Source organism: Haliotis rubra, unplaced genomic scaffold (genome assembly GCF_003918875.1).
Source record: "Haliotis rubra isolate DU_JTF1 unplaced genomic scaffold, ASM391887v1 Scf138, whole genome shotgun sequence".
Lineage (NCBI taxonomy): Eukaryota > Metazoa > Mollusca > Gastropoda > Lepetellida > Haliotidae > Haliotis > Haliotis rubra.
This window is the reverse complement of record NW_025765314.1, coordinates 386,609-407,625: the sequence shown is the minus strand read 5'-3', so window position 1 is coordinate 407,625 and position 21,017 is coordinate 386,609. Positions and strand designations below refer to the sequence as shown.

The following is a 21,017-nucleotide window of genomic DNA, read 5'->3' as shown; positions in this document are numbered from 1 at the left end:
TACATTTACATTGCTATGTATATTTGATATATAGTGAAATTGGCCTACCTTTAGAATACAGCACCACTAAGTTTACAAATTACATCACAATACCTTATGACATAATTTGTGAAATTTTGTTACCAAAAGCAATGCTCTTTGACGTCAGTCTGTTGCTAAAGCTCCTCTCAGTGTTCTGTCGTCTCTATACGCATTGTCATTGAGTAAGCCAAGGGATGTAGGGAGTTTGTGTGCTAAAACATGGACGACGGCGGCGCATTTTACAGAAAGAACTTTTATTTTAAATATATTTTATAGTTCAGACAGACAGAGACAGTCCGAACGAGAAGTTGTGGTGCTGTATTCTAAAGGTGCTCCGTGAAATTATCTGAACGTGACGTCATACACGTAACACACAATAACGCACCATACACCAAGTCTCACCGTGCACTGTATCCCACAGAACATACTAACCACATTATCAATTATTTTACTAACTGCTGTCACATAACTAAAAATTACTCGTCAAAAACATCTCTCCATTCCGCCTGGCATAATTCAAAGTAAACCATATCTCACTACCCAACAGTGCATTAGTCATGTATTGTGGTTTGAATTCAAATTGGTTAATGTGTCTAAATCAATCTCACCTATTAAATCTAACACCATATTAATGCAAACATGGCAGTTGGACCACTGTTATTCTTTACCCGTGACGCATTACAGAGTCATCTTATCCCCAAATCAATACGCGTTGTAAAAGAGAATTATGACCCGTACAGAAAACCATACATCGCTGTATGCAGCCAATCATTTAAACGCTCTATATTTAGATCTTGAGCTGCGCTTAAAGAAAACAGAATCGGACAGATACCGTGTGGACCAAGAACAGACAACAGCCCCCACGACGTGGTAAGTAAATCATGTTTAACAAGACAAGAATGTTTAACTGTGTGACGCTTTTCTGCAACACTGTTTTACTGTGTTATATCGGTTTGCGGTCATTATGACGTGATATTCACCAGGATGGAATGAAAACATTACCATCAGTTTCACTCCCACAGACATCCATGTTATTACTTTGGTCCATTACTTGCAGCGGGGAATGAGAAAATATATCATCAAACATTTCGGCTCCAAATTGCCTCAAATGCTGTCATTCTTGAGGTGAAGGTGTAAGGGTTTGCTTAGATAGGAGTGTTTGTAAAACCCATGTCAATGTGTTGATGAGCCATTATGTTTTGACATTGTGACTGTCGACAGATCACCAGCTTCCGTTACTTACCTTGTGGGTAGCACTGTCAACATTGTGGCTGGTTAATTGCTGGGTATACCGGCAAAGGAATGTTCCTGGAGAGTAACATTATGTTACATTCCTGTTGACAAATCATGGTACGAGGAAAATCGTTAATTTGCCATCTTATGATTTACTCCGATCGTGGGAATCTCGTTAATCCATTCGCGGCACTAATTAAATAACGAGACATTTGGCAACCTAACAGTAGTTACTCACAGTATTATATTCTTTCATATGTTTTTAAATTATCACTGTTGTTGTGTTCTTGTAGGGATTGGGAGTATATCTCAGTGTGTCAGTTCTCAGCATGTAAACAGCAACATGGAGCCGGGACACATGCGTTGGCACTAGGCCGTGAGGTAGTCTCTCTTGGGATGTTTCTGTAATACATCATTATGCATTAAGATAAATTACGATAAAAGGTTTTCGAAGTGAGCAGTGTCAAAACATATAGAGTGTATTCCCTAAAATATACAAAAAATTAGTACATTGACACCGTTGCTGTTGAATTAACTTTAGTCTAAAACAGGTATTTTATTACCAACAAAAATGCATGGTATGTGACATAAGACCATGGCCTAGATTTTCGAACCTCTCTAAGCTAATATAGTCGTAAGTTAATGTTAATATATGGCACTTATGACTATCTTAGTGCTAAGAGAGCTTCGAAATTTTAGGCCCAGATCTTGTAAACATCCCTATACCAGAATCATGTCCACCTCAACTCAATAGTGAAACCTCCAGTCATGGAGGCAGTCCAGGAACCAGTTCCAGGCAACCCTGATCTATATGGTGCTCATCCTGTGACTCACAATGTTATATTGATGATGTGATATATGTTGATGTTATCAGTGAAACATGTTTCTATTGGGTATACTCTTATCATCACAGATAAGGAGTATCATTACTCAAAATATTAATCACAGGATTGTCTGGTCCAGTCTCCATCATACAGTTGGAATATTTTTGAGTGAGATGTTAAACAAAAAGACAAACATACACCAAGTAGTGTTTTGGTACGACTAATACACACAGAAGTGTTGAACATGCATTTGTTTAGTTTAAACATATTTTATTCACAAAGTGAAAAGGATCAGGGACAAGTTCTTACAACTTATAAAACCCCTCTCCAAAGATATACAATAACAATTACATCACAAGCAGTTATTAGAAACAGAGACAGAAAAAGATTGACAGTTCAGGGGAAATCTTATAATACGAAAGGTGTATAGAGAGGAGTTTACTGGAATCGTTTAGATTTGCTTATATACTGATGTACGTTCTTTAATATGGTTTCATTTTTATGATCTGCAATGCCTTTTAAAATAACAGATAGTGTAATGCATTTGTCACAAGTGGTGGCCCTTCAGCGTGGTACATGCCAGTATTTTGGACAGGTAGTTCTCCACCACAGACAGGCTTGTTTACAACACACGAAGCCTGAGGCAGTGCGTGTGACACTGTTCCAGTTGAGTGCATCACCCATGCAAGCCCGTCCCTTGTGCACACTGCCCCAAGCGACTGTCATCTCTTACTTACTCACATGCCTTCTACATTTACAACTGTTTTCAACATGCAAGTAGAATAACACACACACTGGCAGGGTCATGTGATCATATGCAAGACTGCCTCCATCTCACCATATGGCGTGATGGGGTAGCCTAGTGGTTAAAGCGTCCGCTCGTCACGCTGAAGACCCGGGTTCGATTCTCCACTAGGGTACTATATATGAAGTCCATTTCAGGTGTCATGTTCCATGATATTGCTGGAATATTGCTAATAGCGATGTCAAACCATATTCACTCATACCATCTCACCATGGAGCAGATAGTCGGTTGTTCGACCCCCAGTTGGGGTTGTGTGTGAAGATGTAAACATATGGTAATTGTTGTTACCTTGCCTAGTGCTAGCCATTAAGGGGATAAAACATGAACTGCACAGCTCTTTCAGTGTACTGTGTCGGAATGGGTATCTATGTTATTGTATCTCAGTTATGTTGGGGTAGCCCAGTGGTTAAAGTGCCTGCTCATCATGCTTAAGACCCAGGTTCGATTCCCAACATGAGTACAACGTGTGAAACCCATTTCTGGTGTCCCCTGTGTGTTATTGCTAGAATATTGCTAAAGGTGGCATGAAACTACTCTCACTCACTCATTTGACCTAAAGAACCTGCATCTTGAGACAGACCACCACACATGATTGTGTGTAACTTGCTATATAACTGCAATAGTCCTGCATGGGACTTTAAATGTCATTTCACGGCAGCATGTTGAAAACTCAAGATGAACTCATTCTCTTTTATTAGAACAGGGGCGGTAGGGTAGCATAGTGGTTAAAGCGTTCACTCGTCACGATGAAGACATTTATACATGGGTACGAAAATTGCACATTTCTGGTGTCCCCCACTGTGATATTACTGGAATATTGCTAAAAGCGGCATAAAACTAAACTCACTCACTCACTCACTTTATTAGAACAACAACACTTGCCGCTTGTCATATGCCCGTACATTATTTCAGGAGCTGTTCAGGACTACTGTTTGTCACAGCCCACATCCACAGGGATTCATAGCTGGACACAAATAAACATAGTATATATTCCCCTTATGTCCTTCCACTCAAAGGTTATATGCTTCATAAAATATTCATGGTTTTTTTTTATTTTCATTTTTAGTACAACTATGAATTTCCTGTTTTAAGACTCCAGTGAGAAAGCTGGCTAGTTCACAATAACACAAACACCTGCCCATACATTTCCCTCACCATGTAATACTTGCAAAAAGTTATTTACTCCCAATGTTAGACATTCTTGGCCTTGCAAAAGCACTTGGTTTAACCGGAAACAAAATAATACAACTTTTACACATAAAAATAGAGAATGAGTACCAGAGGATACAAAAAAGTATGTTTGAATTATTGCAACCTTTCCATTTGTTGCTATGGTAACATGTGCCAAACAATATTACTTCGCCCCACACAAAGTAATTGTAGCACTATGGTGATCATAACTCCCACCATAACTCCCATACATTAACATTAACATAGAAATATGACAGTTGTAGCGCTAAGTAACGATCGCTTTGAGGAACGGGCCCCTGGACATGTCTGATTTTCTTCACTCAGTCATATACATTTTTTTCAAACCACACTCTGAATGCCTATGATAAACGTTAAGTTTCACACATTCAATTTGTTGTTGGTTAAACTCTTGGCACTGGGTCCCTCTATTTCATGCATGAGACCCCCGGGCAACATTAATTAATGATCATCTCCAAGAGTCACAACTAAAAGACCTACTTTGGTTTGTTGGTTGGTTTGTTTAACTCCAAACTCAGCAATATGCCAGCTCCTTGGCAACGGTCTATAAACACTTGAGTCTGGACCAGACAATCCAGTGATCAACAACACGAGCATCGATATGATGACATGTGGCAACTATGTCAGCGAACCTGACCACCTGCCGTAGTTGCAAGCATGGGTAGCTGAAGACCAATTCTAACCCAGATCTTCACATGTCAGACTGACAGACCCCGAGTAAATACCTGCATTCAAATATATATGTTATTCAAGGTCTTCACTCAGTGTGTGGAATGAGGGAAATTTTCACTTGGGCAGTTTACAATTTACATGCTTAAATATCTCCGTCATTTTACAAACTGAATCATATGTCCTTGTATTTCAGAATGAAAGTCGGTGTATATCTCTTCTGACTTCTATTCATAGCTTCAGTTTATTGTGATGTTTAAATCCTACTGAACTTTTGACTTCTTAATAAATTTCATTCGGTCTGTCAAATAAATGGACAGACATATAAAGTGGGTGAATCACACATCACTCATACACATTATCTAAATCCCCTCACATTTCTGGTTGGACTGGTCGATCTGTAATTAATCCTAAACATTTGTAATTGTCTGACATTATGCCACAAGCAAATGATGGAACTGTCCTTGTGTTTGTGTACGTAATGTGGATTGAGGTTTAGTGACTGTGTAGGCCCACAGCTTCATCCAAGCTATTAGATGCAGGAATAAACCCATCCATCTAGTTCCTAAGTAGCATGTGAACCGGTCAGGTATGACAGTTATACTACGGCCCATTAGCAATGACCTTGTGATACCATGAATAATGACCAGTAGTGGACAGAGGAGGGATGATAGGGTCTGACCAAGTATGTACCTGGTAGACAGGTATATCTGGAGGAGGTATGTGACAGATGAGGATGTGGACACATCCAGGATGAACTGACATCAGCCAGCCTCATGTGACAGTACCATCTGTCTTCTACATGAGGAAGTCTCTGGTGACCTTGAACTTATCAGCTGTTAATCAAGTTAGGCTTCACTTTACTCCACTTTAACCAGTGTTTCAGCAAGTAAGAAGGTAGAATTCAGAGGTGGTTATAATGTTGTAGTGTTCTTTTTTATGCCTCACTCACTCAAGGGAAGTGTGTGAATTAGGTTCATTATTGGCGTCTTCCAGGTCAGCATTGGAATGCTGATAATCTTGGCGTGGGACTTTGCAAGCTCAAAAATCTTTCATACTTTCCTTCTTAATTTACACATATAATTTTGTCTGGCCTCAGACACTGATGATTTAACATGTAAACACTGCCTGCAAACATGCTGTTTCTTGATGCAAGCTAAACCTGAAGCATAATGCATCAATCATGTAGCTATTCCATACTGTGAAAGTTAGCTGTTCAATAATATTTGTTTTGGCCTAGATAAGTAAAGTATTGTGACCATAATAACAAAAGCTTATTATGATGTTAATGTTTTCTTGACACGCTCAGGGTTCTTTGATTTAGGGGCTGCCATGCCTTTTATGATGCAAATTTACATATGTGTTGTGGCCAAAGCAACATCTAGCAAAATGTCACAGCGAAGTTGTCAGTGCGTGAGAAGTCTATGAAATAATCCATGTCATACCAAAAAAAGAAAACTTGATCGTCGAATCAAATTTCAGATGGAAGTAGGCATGCATTATGTAAACATATTGCAATAAATATATAATTACTGCAATTAATTGCAATTCAAAAGTGTTGGGAATTGGTTAAAATCTCATGATTGATGATTAGTTTATTACAACCAATCAATCATTGAAAATAGTTGGTTAGCACCTTTTATCAATGTTCCTGTTATGTTTGTTAGGGCACAAAAATAAAGAAAAAACACGTAGTTCTTTTTGCAAATTGCACAAAATGCATTTGCAAATTTCACATCTTGAAAGGACGACCAGTATGTTAAGGAACATAAATTTCCTTGAGTCTTCAAGATAAATTCAATCATGACTTTGAACAAACCAGTAGTTAAGGACACAGACACAACCAACCTTGTGAAAAATATTGTTAATGCAAACAAGTGTTCCAAAATTGTTTGTTTTCAATTATATGAAAACATGATCAATTGTTTGGTCATTTAGTACTTGAGACCAATCTTCGATTATTTCAATTAATTGGACCACCATAATTCAACCATAATGTTGCCATTAGTGTAACAAGATCTAAAGATGTCCTAAAGCATGAGGTACTCCTCTTGTGATCTTGTTCATTATGATCAGCAATGTAGTATGAACTGAAGGCCAGTTAAATTATCAGAGGAAATTTAACATTAACGCAGTCATGGAGACCATAGTCCATGTAGCATTTCAATAGATGACCTTGGGCTTTTGGCATGCTTCATGCATTTTTATGCATCTAAATCATTTAGTATGCAGTTCATTAGTAATTTAAAACATAACTGTTGGCAATAAATTCAATATTAAGCTTCGCATCAAAGAGATACTTTTTTGTAAGTGGATTCATCTTGGCAATATTGTCCGTGTGATGTGAATGCTATGTTGCTAGCCATTGTCAAGAGAGTTGTGAACTCACCAGCTCATGTTTCTATGTCCACTATGTTTTAATTATTAGAGTTTTATATTTTTTAAATAACATTTTGAAGCAGGAGGAGATTTGTTTTGAATAGTTTATTGTAGTTAGCAACACATTTCAAGGCATATATGTACATTTAATGTACATGTTATGAAAGTAGGGTGATTTAACATACCTGTGGCGTAGTTGTCATGCTTTTTAACGAAAGAAATACTGGAGCTAGCATTCAGAAAAAATAACAAACATTTTTTAAAGAAAATGAACTCTCGAGATCCAAATTGGGTTAATCAGGAAACCATAAAAACCTGTTTGTTGTTGGTCTAAACATGATAAAGGGTTAGTCTTGCTTAAAGACTCCCTGTCTGGGCTAGGCTGTGACAGGTTCCAGTTGAAACACAGCCCATTGTCGTCATGACAAGCTTCAGGTAATTTAAATTTCCATGGAAGTTTTTCAGTTTTTACTGTGATATGCAGAGCTTGTGTAACCTCATTCCCATGACAGGTTGTATGAATAAGGTGAAGACATAATATTGATAAAAGATCATCTCAGTAAGTGCCTGTACCAACATGCAAACACCACCACGTTGTGCCAGGCACTAGCTGCTGTTGGAAGAATGGAGGAGGGATGGACAGAAAAAAGCAGTTGTCTTAACACATTTGTTTTTTAGTTGTTTTTACGTTATTTTTTAAGTGGGTACAAAATTCCAAGATGTTTACTTAGTAACAAGTTGGAGACAAGAGAGTAGTGTTAGAGTGTAACCATGGTGACAGGAAGTTGGATGTTTCGACTAATGACTCAAGCCTAGGGAAACACAATTAACTGGACCATTTCTTCAACGAAGAGGTGTTCTCGTTCAGTAAGTGAGAAAGGTATTTCGCATCATCCAGGGGCTGGATGCATGTGAAATGAAGGAGTGTCATATCCCAATCCGCCAGAAGCATGGACGGGATGTGTGGGCCAGTGTCATCCAAGGAGCCACTGATCCCTTGTAATGTACTTCCTGTCTGTAGACCTTCATGTAGATCATTACAGACTTAATGGCCAAGCAGCCATCTTGAATATTTTCAAATGTCTCTGTTTGTACATGGTTTCATCTATAGTCTGTGAACCTTACTTTTGACGCCCAGTTTTAAGCAGATGATGAAAATTAGATATATATGCTATTTGTATCCTTTGACCTAACTAGAAAAATCAGTATTACTGTTTGACATCACAAATATTGATTTTTCCTTTCATTGTTATCCTGTCATTTCATGACGAGATTCGCGTTCCCGTCATGGGGATAACATCAGATGATTGAATGTCAACACTGACGGAATGTTTGACAGATACTCACCTACGTTCATGACAAACCATCGGCTATCATACTCAAGCAAATTAAATCGCTAAAATCTGTGTGCCAAAGGTAAGGTTAGCGGACTATTAATTATGTTTGGGCAGGAAAGCTTTAAACATGATAAATACACCTGCCAGCTGATAGTATTACGCATAAAAGAAAGTTCAGACCACATTTATCGTGTATATATGTGTATATAATACTCTAAAAAGTGAATGAGTGAGTTTAGTTTTATGGGATCGGGTGGTCAGTTTCGCTGACTTGGTTGACACATGTCATCGGTTCCCAATTGCGCAGATTGATGCTCATGCTGTTGATCACTGGATTGTCTGGTCCAGACTCCATTATTTACAGACCGGCGCCATATAGCTGGGATATTGCTGAGTGCAGCGTAAAACTAAACTCACTCACTCACTCATACATTTTCAAAGGTAATAACCTTGCAAAGAGAGATAACTTAATCAGGGATTGACATTGACATCCAATGATCGAGGGAGAAAAATACCAGCACCCTGAGCATGCACTAGTGCGTAGATATGTGCGCTATATAAATATCTAATAATAATAATAATAATAATAATAAATTAATATAACTGGGCCAAGTTGAGTTTCCACTTCAGTGAGTATGGAGGTTTGGAAGCAAGTCTGGATACTGTGTGAATTAGTTGGCCACAATGTCTCCTGACAGTGGGCAGTGATAGTGTGTAGGAAGAGTGCTATCATCCATTCAGGGACTGTCTAACATTCAAAACCATTTTGCCTCCGCAAATCCATGGAGAAAAATGCTTGTTCAAAAAGATGGATTTTAAAAACTTTATATGTTCTGTAATTCATATTTAAACATTGTATTTTACCTGTACATTAAATGCAGTAATGTAAAACTGAGCAGTAAAATCCTGTTTGCCCTATGTTTGTCCTGACTGGTTTCTGTGAAATACTGACCTCCTTTGATATGTCAGAATAATAACATGTCATAATCAAACAAATACAAATAGCTAAATATTTTATTGTAGTTAGGGAATATTTACTGACATTTCCCGCAGTCTTCAGCCAAATATTGGCCATTGAGCATGTTGATCAAGCCTATATAATCCCTGTGATGACACGATGCAGGTCTGACATCTTCTGTGCTATATACCGTTGTATTGATTGACCTGCTTTCTGTGAACTGCAGAATTTCACTTAGATATTTTTTTCAGTTCTGTTGACAGTCGATCTGGAGAGTTAGATGCATGATATGAGTCAACTCACCCAGGCAACTGAATGTCAACAGAAACTGTCTAAACATGCTAAATAATTGAATACTTTGTTCCACGATCTGTCCTAATGATGAACGTGATAGGTGTGGCTCTAGATAAGTGTTTGAGAGAGCGTGAGCCATGCTTTATGTGATATTCCAGCAATGCCATGATTGGGTCAACCAATATAGGCTTTGCACAGTGTACTCAAGTGAGGAATTGAACCATCCGTCGGGACTGACGAGCAAACGCTTCAACCACGAGGCTACTGCGTCGGATGACTGTCATCGATTGATTACTCACAAGTGGTTATTTACGTTCAGTATTGAGAATTGTCTTTCGGTAATCATTATATTTTCATTCCTCAGTCTGTTGTTTTTTTTCACCAAATGAAGAATGTGTTTGAAATGTTTCTGTTTAAATGCTGTTTCAAGTGACTTCTACTTTGTATCTGTTCATGTGATGCCCTATTTAAGCTTGTAACATACCGTACAAGTTGACAACAGTGGCCATGGTGACTAGGACTGGCTATTGATATAACCGATCATTGAGATCAATGATTCTTTACTAAATCATATAAATATCAATAGATATCTTGATAAATACCAGAAAAGTAACTTTGAGCAAAAATGCCAGAAAAGTATGAAATTATTAAAACTGTCATGCATATTTCTGTGGAATAACTGAAATAAAATAAGATTGATTAATGATTAAACATTTTGCAGTGTTAACACAAATATTCAGCTTTTCTTGAAACAAATGGTGTGTTTCCAAGCATCATATTTGTTGTAAAAAACATTCATATGAGCTGCCACCAAGCTACAACTGTCTTCAAATTATGCATTATTTATAAGATGTTAGGAAATCTCTGAATCTTCAAAAGCGGTACAACAAAAAGAGAAGTGGGAGATTTAAGCAGCGTCGGAACTGTTCTAACTGAACACAAAAACAATGTTAGACGAGGGTTTGAAGAGGGCACTGACTAAACAACACATGCAGTACAAATGTTTTGAGAATGTCTGGCCAGAATGAAAATCTGATGTGAGCCTATCCCGCTGGGCCTGTTTGGACGTTAACACGCCACCTGTCCAGGTGAAACTAAACAAGTGTTCTGTGTTCCCTGCCAGTTTTACCTGTATCTGGCTGATCGTTACTGCCACTGATGATCACCCTAAACCTTGAAACACTCATTATTTGACCGTTGATTGTTCGCTGGTCATTCATGGCTCTCCATTCCGGGACTGACCTTGCCATGGTGGAAGATTGCATCGCCTAAAACAACAATGATGTTGCCTGTATGTGTACCATTACATTACCACGTGCCACGGAGCTTGATGGTATGATTTGTACTTTGCCTCACTGATTTGTGTCAGTGTTTGTAATGACCCATCATGGCTAAGTTATTCTTTGTGATTAACAGAACAATTGACGTGTTGGTCCTACTTCCTTTCTTCCATCAATTTAGTTCAATGTCCATTGTGGACAGCTTTCTAATTCATTTCTTTCTTTATTACTGATTTACTTTATTACTTTATTACTTGACTGAATATGGTTTAAAGAAACCAGTGAAGCTTAAATAAGTGCTAAATCTCTGGATGAGGCTCATAGACAAGAAGGAACAGGATTGGGCTTATGATCTTGTGAGATTACACAAAATACATAAAAAAAATTAATTCTCTGAAACAAACATTTTTGTAATTATGAAATCTATAGTATTATCTTTCTCTCTGACACTTGTGGTAACAATCTAAAAACAGAAGTAGGAAACCTGTTTCCTATATACCATTATATATTCATTATGTTCACGAGTCTCTTGGCCTCCATAGTCAGCTCGTTTTGTGGCATAGCCTAGTGGTTAAAGCGTCCACTCGTCACGCTGAAGACGCAGGTTTGATTCCCCACATGGGTACAATGTGTGAAGACCATTTCTGGTGTTCCCCGCCGTGATAGTGCTGGAATATTGCTAAAAGCAACGTAAAACCATACTCACTCACTGACTCTACACTCAGCTGCCTTTCATGGAAGGCTTCACCTGATGTACGGGAAGATGGGATGGCCCAGTGATTAAAGTGTTTGCTCTTCAGGACTCGGGTTCAGTTCCCCACTTTTGAAGCCATTTCTTGTTTGCAACCAACCTTGATACTGCTCAAACATTCCTAAGCATGCTAAAAGCACTGTAAAACCTTCCCCTCACTTACTATTCCATATAAAAGAGCATCGTATCCCAATTGCCTAGATCGATGCTCGTGCTGTTGATCCTCTGGTTTGTCTGGTCCCGATTATTTACGAACGGCCATCATATACCTGGAATATTGCTGAGTGCAGCATTAAACAATTAACAAACAAACATATAAAATTCAACAGGTGCACATGAAATTCTACAAGACACAGGTGATTGACACATATTAATAAGCAAATATGAAATAATAAGTTGACCCTTTTCATCTTTGGCCAACGTGGTCATGCTACACACTGAATGAAGTGTGATACACAATTTGACAGTGCTGTCAATTTGTGATATACATAAAATGGTTAACTGTGAACAGCATAGATTTTACTGTTCATGGATGTCTTTGTCTGTATGCAGACTGTCAGCATGGTTAGGTAGTGGAATTGTCTTACTTTCAAAACAGTGTGATATAATGCCTGTTATGTTTGGCCAGCACAAACGTCAGTACATGACTGAGAGTGATTGTCCACATCGGTTTTGGAAAAGTGTCCCCTGGATGAACTCGCAAACAATTTGTGAACAATCTGTTTAACGACCCTACTACTTCAGCTCAATTGTCCATGCCATGCTAAACATGTGTGATATGCTGCTCTCATGTTGCAGAACAGTGTATAATGGTTCACAAGTTTTGACTAGTTGTCCCATGGTCACACTCATATATTGTGACTTCCCGAGGTATATTTTCACATTAACTCAACGGATGGACCCATGAAGATCTGGGTTAGAATTGATCTTGGGCAGCAACTCATGCTTGTCGTAAGAGGCGTCGTTAACGGGATCGGGTGGTCAGACTCACTGACTTGGTTGACACATGTCACCGGTTCCCAATTGCGTAATTTGATGCTCATGCTGTTGATCACTGATTTGTCTGGTCCAGACTCAATTATTTACAGACCACCGCCATACAGCGGAATATTGCTGAGTGCAGCGTTAAACAACAAACAAACATTGTGTATTTGTGTCTATGGACTCATGAAGATATTATTTGTCCTCGGCAACCCATCCTTAAGCTTGTTGTGAGAGATGACTAACCAGATTGGATGGTCAGACTCACTGTCTTGCTTGATGCATGTCATATTATCTCAATTCAGTGGATTGATGATCATGATGTCAATCACTGGATTGTCTGGTCCAGGGTTGATTATTTCTGAGTGCAGCATTAAACAGCAAACGGATGGTGTTTAATGTTTAGAGATGGAGAGCAGTGGACTAAAAGATGGAAGAAATTTATCCATACTTCAAATATTCTCATGATCATGATAAGATGAGGTACATATTTGTGTATGAAGGTGGAATTATTTGTTTCGGAACATGATAACCCATAATAACTTGTATCCTGCACATTATGGTCATTTAAGAAAGGCTGAGGATGAGAAACATACAGATTGTCTATTATCAGAGTGTTCTGTCTGGTTACAACAATGGATCCATCACAAAAATGGGGTCATTTTCAGAAATGGCGGAAACAACTACCACCCACCCCTTTTCTTGGAACAAAGAATAATCTGAGATTATCCTAGCCCATTGTCATCGGCTCAGTGTTTGACATTTTGTTGAAAGGATTTTGCAGTGGGAAGCTTTATTTGCACTATCATATTCACCACTATCAGTTTCAATGTAAACAATCAGACTGGAAGATATGCAGACAGTTGTGTAACAAGTGCACGGGATGTTTATGATCTCTGTTTATGAAACCACGCCCTACTACCACAAGACGGTGATACGTCTTGTGCCACGACATATTATGATGATGCTATTGATTCCTCAAATATGACCTTGTACACAGCTGTTTCTCGTGTCACTGATGAGTCAAGACTTACGGAATTAACTATGGATGGATCTACTGCTTAACTTCCTATATATTGTTTTACTGTAGATACAGATGGTCACTCTATCTGTATGTATCTGTCACTTATACAGGGTATTTGTAGTTGTCTGTAAATGCTACATACAATAGTCCTTCTATGTGACAGAGCTCTGTGTACAGTAATAGCATTGTTGTAGGCAATGTGTGTTAGTTCATCTAATGATTTGTAGATAACAGGAATAATGAGAACAGGCTGTCCACCTTAAAAGATTGGCATCCTTAGAGACTACTGTCCACTCCACTAGACTTGGAGAGAATGACTATACATCCATGAACTTATCATTCAGCACAGTCCCAAGATTAAGCTTTACATTGCTGGTGTCCAGTTCAAACTTGAAATGCCAAGGGGCTAGCAATTGATGACATGGAATTAATGACTTAATATGACCATACTGTACCTCTGCATCTCACATGTTTAACACTGTTTACCAAACTGGAATCCTCAACGGATTTCTTCTGAGATCAGATTTCTTTTATTTCTTGCTTTATGATCTGCTTTCCTTATAGAGGCATAAACTGTCCAAGTTAGAATGAGGAGAACATTTTCTTCTTGCATTGTGATCTGTGTTATAATGATCCGAATTAGAATTGGTCTTTCTTAACGAGTGCTTGTCATATGAAGCGAGTACTATAGTGGGTGGTCAGATTGTTCATTTGGTTGATGTATGTCATCATATCCAAACTGCATATATAATAATAATGAGAATATTTGTAATGTGCCTTTTCCAGGCTAGATGTCCTGCTGAAAGCGCACAATCTGATCATTATTACCCCAGATAACCCAAGCTGTCGGTTAGGCGTTGGAAGGTTAATTGCCTCGATCTCGCCTTATTTCACCCGGGTACCCATTTTCTGCTGGGTGAACTGAGGCAATTTTAAACAAACTCACTGGCCTAAGGTGAGACCACATGTATCACATGTGCTTTGTTTTAGGGCAGGACTGAAGTCTTAGAAACTGTTAGGAGTCACCCATCCAAGGACTCATCGCGCCCAACATTCAGTTGATTGTGACCTGAACTCTGTCCACAGGACCACACAATCAATGCTGATAGTGTTGATCACTTGAGACTCTGGTCAAGATATGAGACATTACAGACTGCCTTCATGTAGCTTGAATATGTATGATTGGTGTTAAACATCAATCAAGCAATCATATCTATATTACTTTGAAATGCATCCTATTGTAACATATGCCAGGATGGTCACAGGGTAGCCTAGTGGTTAAAGCATTCGCTCGTCACACCGATAATCCGGGTCCAATTCCCAAAATGGGTACAATGTGTGAAACCCATTTCTGGTGTTTACCCTGATAATGCTAAATTACGTTGCTAAAAGCGGCGTAAAACTAAATTCATTAACTCTCACTCACTCACTCACTCACTCACTCACTCACTCACTCACTCACTCACTCACTCACTCACTCACTCACTCACTCACTCACTCACTCACTCACTCACTCACTCACTCACTCACTCACTCACTCACTCACTCACTCACTCACTCACTCACTCACTCACTCTTGTGACATATACAAGATTTTCATTTTCTGGTGAGCATGACATGACTTAATAGTTCTGTTGTGTTGTAACACTGTGCACCTTGTCCTGTCCAATATTAAAATCAATCAGTTTCCTTTAAGCATGTTAGTTGAACTTTCAAAAGAAAAGAAAATGTTTGCATGACCGGATGACAGAAGAAGCCAAATTCAAGCATCTCGCAAGAATCTGTCTCGGACACACGATGTACAAATAACATCAAGTAATTGTAGGAAATCATTACACAAAATAATCTGACTTCAAGAAGGCAAGTTTTGGGTGCAAATGCAAAAGTTACAAAGGTCATTTAGAATAGTCGCGTTTGACAATCAGAGCATTGGTGTATTTATCATGATATATATTGAAATCTTTTGTGTTAACCGATGAGTCTGTAGATTCACCAAGTTGTTTTGTCTTATAGCCTGTATTTCTACGTCTTAAGTCAGAAGGATTTTTAAACCTTGGTTTATGATTCTCATTTTCCTATATATTCAAATGTTTTATAATAAATGAAAAGCAATATCTTTAGATTTTGCAGACCAAAAACAGTTAAATTTGAAAACAAATTGCTGTTTCTATCCAGATAATATATATTACTGAAAATACTATAATCATGTTAATTAAAACTTGATATCAAGGTAAATAATTTTTTTGTCTAAAACACTACAAACTCCCTTGAAATTTAAGTTCAATAAGCCTATGTTTTTTCTCTTGTATCGAACATTTTGGGAAATGACACAGAACATGTTTGAAACACGCTGTGGGGGATGTTTGTCAAACAGATAACGATCATGTGGCCTGCGTGTCTGTTGCAGGGCTGCAGTCACTTCAGTCAATAGTGGCGTCCTTACTATGTATTGACAGGCTTATAACTTGGTGAACCATCAATATTATGACAGTTTAATGCCACGGTGGCCAGTAGGTAATGGGAATTTGAACATATCATGCAGTGTACAGCATAAGCATTGATCATCACCATTAGGTTGTAAGGAGGCTTTTACTGGACGAGGCAGAGGTTAGTTAAGATGGCATAAGCCTTGATCTTCACTCTCGGGCTGAAGTGGGTCCTTTATTGGACGAGGCAGAGGTTAGTTAAGATGACATAAGCCTTGATCTTCACTATAAGCCTTTGGATCTCGGGCTGAAGTGGGTCCTTTATTGGACGAGGCAGAGGTTAGTTAAGATGGCATAAGCCTTGATCTTCTCACTCAGGCTGAAGTGGGTCCTCAGGCTGAAGTGGGTCCTTTACTGGACGAGGCAGAGGTTAGTTAAGATGGCATAAGCCTTGATCTTCACTCTCAGGCTGAAGTGGGTCCTTTATTGGACGAGGCAGAGGTTAGTTAAGATGACATAAGCCTTGATCTTCACTCTCGGGCTGAAGTGGGTCCTTTATTGGACGAGGCAGAGGTTAGTTAAGATGGCATAAGCCTTGATCTTCACTCTCGGGCTGAAGTGGGTCCTTTATTGGACGAGGCAGAGGTTAGTTAAGATGGCATAAGCCTTGATCTTCACTCTCAGGCTGAAGTGGGTCCTTTATTGGACGAGGCAGAGGTTAGTTAAGATGGCATAAGCCTTGATCTTCACTCTCGGGCTGAAGTGGGTCCTTTATTGGACGAGGCGAGGCAGAGGTTAGTTAAGATGGCATAAGCCTTGATCTTCTCTCGGCTGAAGTGGGTCCTTTATTAGGACGAGGCAGAAGTAAGATGGTCTTTGATTTATTGGTCCTTTATTGGACGAGGCAGAGGTTAGTTAAGATGGCATAAGCCTTGATCTTCACTCTCGGGCTGAAGTGGGTCCTTTATTGGACGAGGCAGAGGTTAGTTAAGATGAGCCTTGATCTTCACTCGGGCTGAAGTGGGTCCTTTATTGGACGAGGCAGATAGTTAAGAGCATAAGCCTTGATCTTCACTCGGGCTGAAGTGGGTCCTTTATTGGACGAGGCAGAGGTTAGTTAAGATGGCATAAGCCTTGATCTTCACTCTCGGGCTGAAGTGGGTCCTTTATTGGACCCGAGGCAGAGGTTAGTTAAGATGGCATAAGCCTTGATCTTCACTCGGGCTGAAGTGGGTCCTTTATTGACCGAGGCAGAGGTTAGTTAAGATGGCATAAGCCTTGATCTTCACTCTCGGGCTGAAGTGGGTCCTTTATTGGACGAGGCAGAGGTTAGTTAAGATGGCATAAGCCTTGATCTTCACTCTCAGGCTGAAGTGGGTCCTTTATTGGACGAGGCAGAGGTTAGTTAAGATGGCATAAGCCTTGATCTTCACTCTCGGGCTGAAGTGGGTCCTTTATTGGACGAGGCAGAGGTTAGTTAAGATGGCATAAGCCTTTGATCTTCAGGCTGAGAGTGGGTCTTGATCTTATCATTAGGTTGTAAGGATACAGGCAGAGGTTAGTTAAGATGGCATAAGCCTTGATCTTCATCATTAGGTTGTAAGGAGGCTTTTACTGGACGAGGCAGAGGTTAGTTAAGATGGCATAAGCCTTGATCTTCACTCTCAGGCTGAAGTGGGTCCTTTATTTGACAAAGCAGAGGTTAGTTAATACAATGGGTCTTCACTATCAAACTATGGTGACAATCAGTTCGACAAGACAAAGAATGTCATCATGATATGTGTGGTCAGTTTTGAGATTAGGACAACCAAATGTTGTATTAGTATGAACCTTGCTGTATGTTAATCCTCAAGTTAGTGAGTCAGTATGGTTTGACACTGTTTTGACAGCAATTTTACAGTAGTTTTTCTGCCACGTGGGGTAGCCTTAGGTGGTTAAAGCGTTCGCTCGTCACGCCAAAGTTCGATTCCCTACATGAGTATGATGCGTGAAGCTCATTTCTTGTGTTCCCCGCCGTGACATTGCTGGAATATTGCTAAAAGCGGCATAAAACCAAACTCACTTACTCACTACAGTAGTTCTTCGCACATTTTCCACATGTGGGGAATTAAACCAAGGTACAGCATGAAGGGAATATCTATGAAAATTCAAAATTGACCAATACCTATACAATATTTAAGTTAACTGGACTTTTCCAAAGGAAAAGAATCCAAGAAAAAATTATTATTTTGCCTCAAGTGTTACATGTAAAACTAATTCTTTTTGCTGAACATGTTTGATTTTCTGAAAAGAAGAAGTTTTCAAGCAGTGACCTAAAGAGAATTCTGACTCCTAACAAAAGTATGTATCCCACCTTCAGAATGGTTTTTTGTGTCTGTCATGCAGAACAAGTTTTACTTGCAATTGTCATGATCATTATATAACTATCACCATATTAGTCCATGCGGAACCTAGTTGGGGGTAAGTCAGTAACCAGCTCATCGTCAACACCCAGGGGTTGTCATTAGCTCAGGTATCACCTTCCTCAGGTCTTCCTGTCTAGAGCAAACTTCCAAGCTGTATATTATCCTTTACATACACTGTCGGTCTTGCTCTAATAACCAGCTACCTATCTCTGGGCTGTTATAATGCATGGTGTGTATGGTGTGATTGAGAAAATAGGAAGTTATTTTCACTGCTCAGCTTTCTGCTCTAATAATCAGTCACCTATCTCTTGTCTGTTTTAAGTGGACATTGGTTCAAATGGTGTGACAGAACCAGTAGTATATCCATAATTTCAATTCGGACATTTGGAAAGGTTCTGCTTGATCTACCTGTCACGCTACAGGTGAGAAAGATTGACAGATGACCCTGACAGAAACCAGGTCATCAGAACAGGTAGGGCGAGATCCAATCACCGCAGCCCGTCAAGCATTGTTGCTGCTGGTGTCTAGTTCTCCCAGGTGGGTTCGCTGTCTGTGAACTAGTTACTGATGTCATTTCTTTCACAAACAACCATGTCAGGGCCGGATTCATTTGGTTTTTCAGTGATTTGTTTCCTCAGTGGAGTGGTTTGTAATTCATTAGTCTCAGCATGGCCAGCAAGTAACTGCGGTAACTAGCATGTCAGGATTATCTTAGATACATGAATCAGTTGCATGGCAACAGAGTCCAATTCTCTTCCAGATGAACATGTTGAAAGAACATTTGATATTCTACAGCGGGATTTGGTGTGGTCACTGTATTTTTTTTAGCTATTAATTGCAAAACCAGATATTTTATTAATTAACAGTATGCCCCTAAATATTATTTTTTCAACATTCTGAAGCATCCATGAAAATCCAGGTTTGAATTGGTATTCAGTAGCCCATGCTTGTCGTAACAGGCAACTAATAGGATCGGGTGGTCAGGCTCGCTGACTTGGTTGACACATCATCATATCCCAGTTGCAGAGATCGATGCTCATGTTGTTGATCACCAGACTGTCTGGTCCAGACTCAATCATTTACAGACCGCCGTTGTATATTTGGAATATTGCTGAGTGCGGTGTTAAACAACTAACAAAACGTTTTTCCAAGCATTTCCTGGAACAGTTGGTATCTTGTTGAGAAAGCCCCAACACGACAAATGCCATTTGTTCCGTGCGAGCCAACTAAAACACCATGCCAAAGTTGAACGCACCCCAATCTGACACTGTATATTGACATAAGCCGACCAGTACTATTGTTATCCTCTGATGCCAGGTGGGGTGGTGGGATAGCCAAGTGGTTAAAGCGTTCACTTGCCACGCCAATGCCCAGGTTCGATTCTCAACATGGGTACAATGTTTGAAGCCTATTTCTGGTGTCCCTTTCTCACTCTGATGCAAGTCACAAGGCAGGACTGACTGAGTGAGTTTGGTTTTACGCCGCTTTTAGCAATATTCCAGCAACATCATGTCGGGGAACACCAGAAATGGGCTTCACACATTGTACCCATGTAGGGATTCGAACCCGGGTCTTCGGCGTGACAAGCCAACACTTTAACCACTAGGCTACCCCACCGCCCCCACAAGGCAGGAAAACGAGTATCAAGGTGAATGGTTTGACTTGTCCAGCTATGAAACTGTGACTCACTCACTCTGGAGTCACGATATGGCTGAAATATTGCCGATGTGACGTTAAATATTAACTCACTCACTCACTCACTCTGGCTAATGCTTTATCCACTACACCATGGACACTAAAACAGGTTAAAGTGGACCCTTGTCAGGTCACTAACAGACTGCATGAGGAGCAGATTATGGTAAGATGCCAGTTGAGCGTGTGGTTAAGACCATGCATTCTGGTAACCCCACTTTGTTACAGCAGTGTTGCCAAAACATTTCTTATGAATAGATTGCTGGAAAGTGCTCCCGCTACTGTATCATGCTGTGTGACAAGCAGGTGTGTGTGAACTCACCTTCTGTGTACAGGGGACAAAAGAGACGTTTAGAAAGCTCTTCAACAAATGTAGAGTGTGAATCGTGTATTGACTGAAGTTTCAGGAGGACGGCTATTCTTAGTATTGATCAAAGAAAGGCGAGGTTTTGCAAATGTGTTTGCCTTGCAAATATTATATGTCATTCAATGCATATCTTTCTATGGGAATAATGCCAGGCACAAAAGAGTGAACTGAAAACAGAAATCTTAAGCAATGCTACATACATGGTTATTGTCTTGTATATTTTTGAGGTTCCATCTGAGGTTAAACATGCGTGAATGGCATATGTCTCCTTTGTGATGTCATGGCATTTATATAAGCTAAATGAGAAATGCAAATCTGACTCCAGACTGACCTTGACCTCCTATGTAATGTTTGACATGTTA

The 21,017-nt window shown here is 39.5% G+C and overlaps 1 protein-coding gene across 5 annotated transcripts in view; it reads left to right on the top strand.

Moving 5' to 3' along the window:
• Nucleotides 1-807: 807 nt before the first annotated feature.
• LOC124268401 (CD109 antigen-like) overlaps nucleotides 808-21,017 on the top strand; it is a 67,976-nt gene continuing 47,766 nt past the window's right edge. For all 5 annotated transcript variants that reach the window (XM_046703369.1, XM_046703367.1, XM_046703368.1 and 2 more), the window contains exon 1: nucleotides 808-891. The gene's annotated coding sequence lies outside the window, so the exon portion shown is untranslated. The remainder of the gene's footprint in view (nucleotides 892-21,017) is intronic.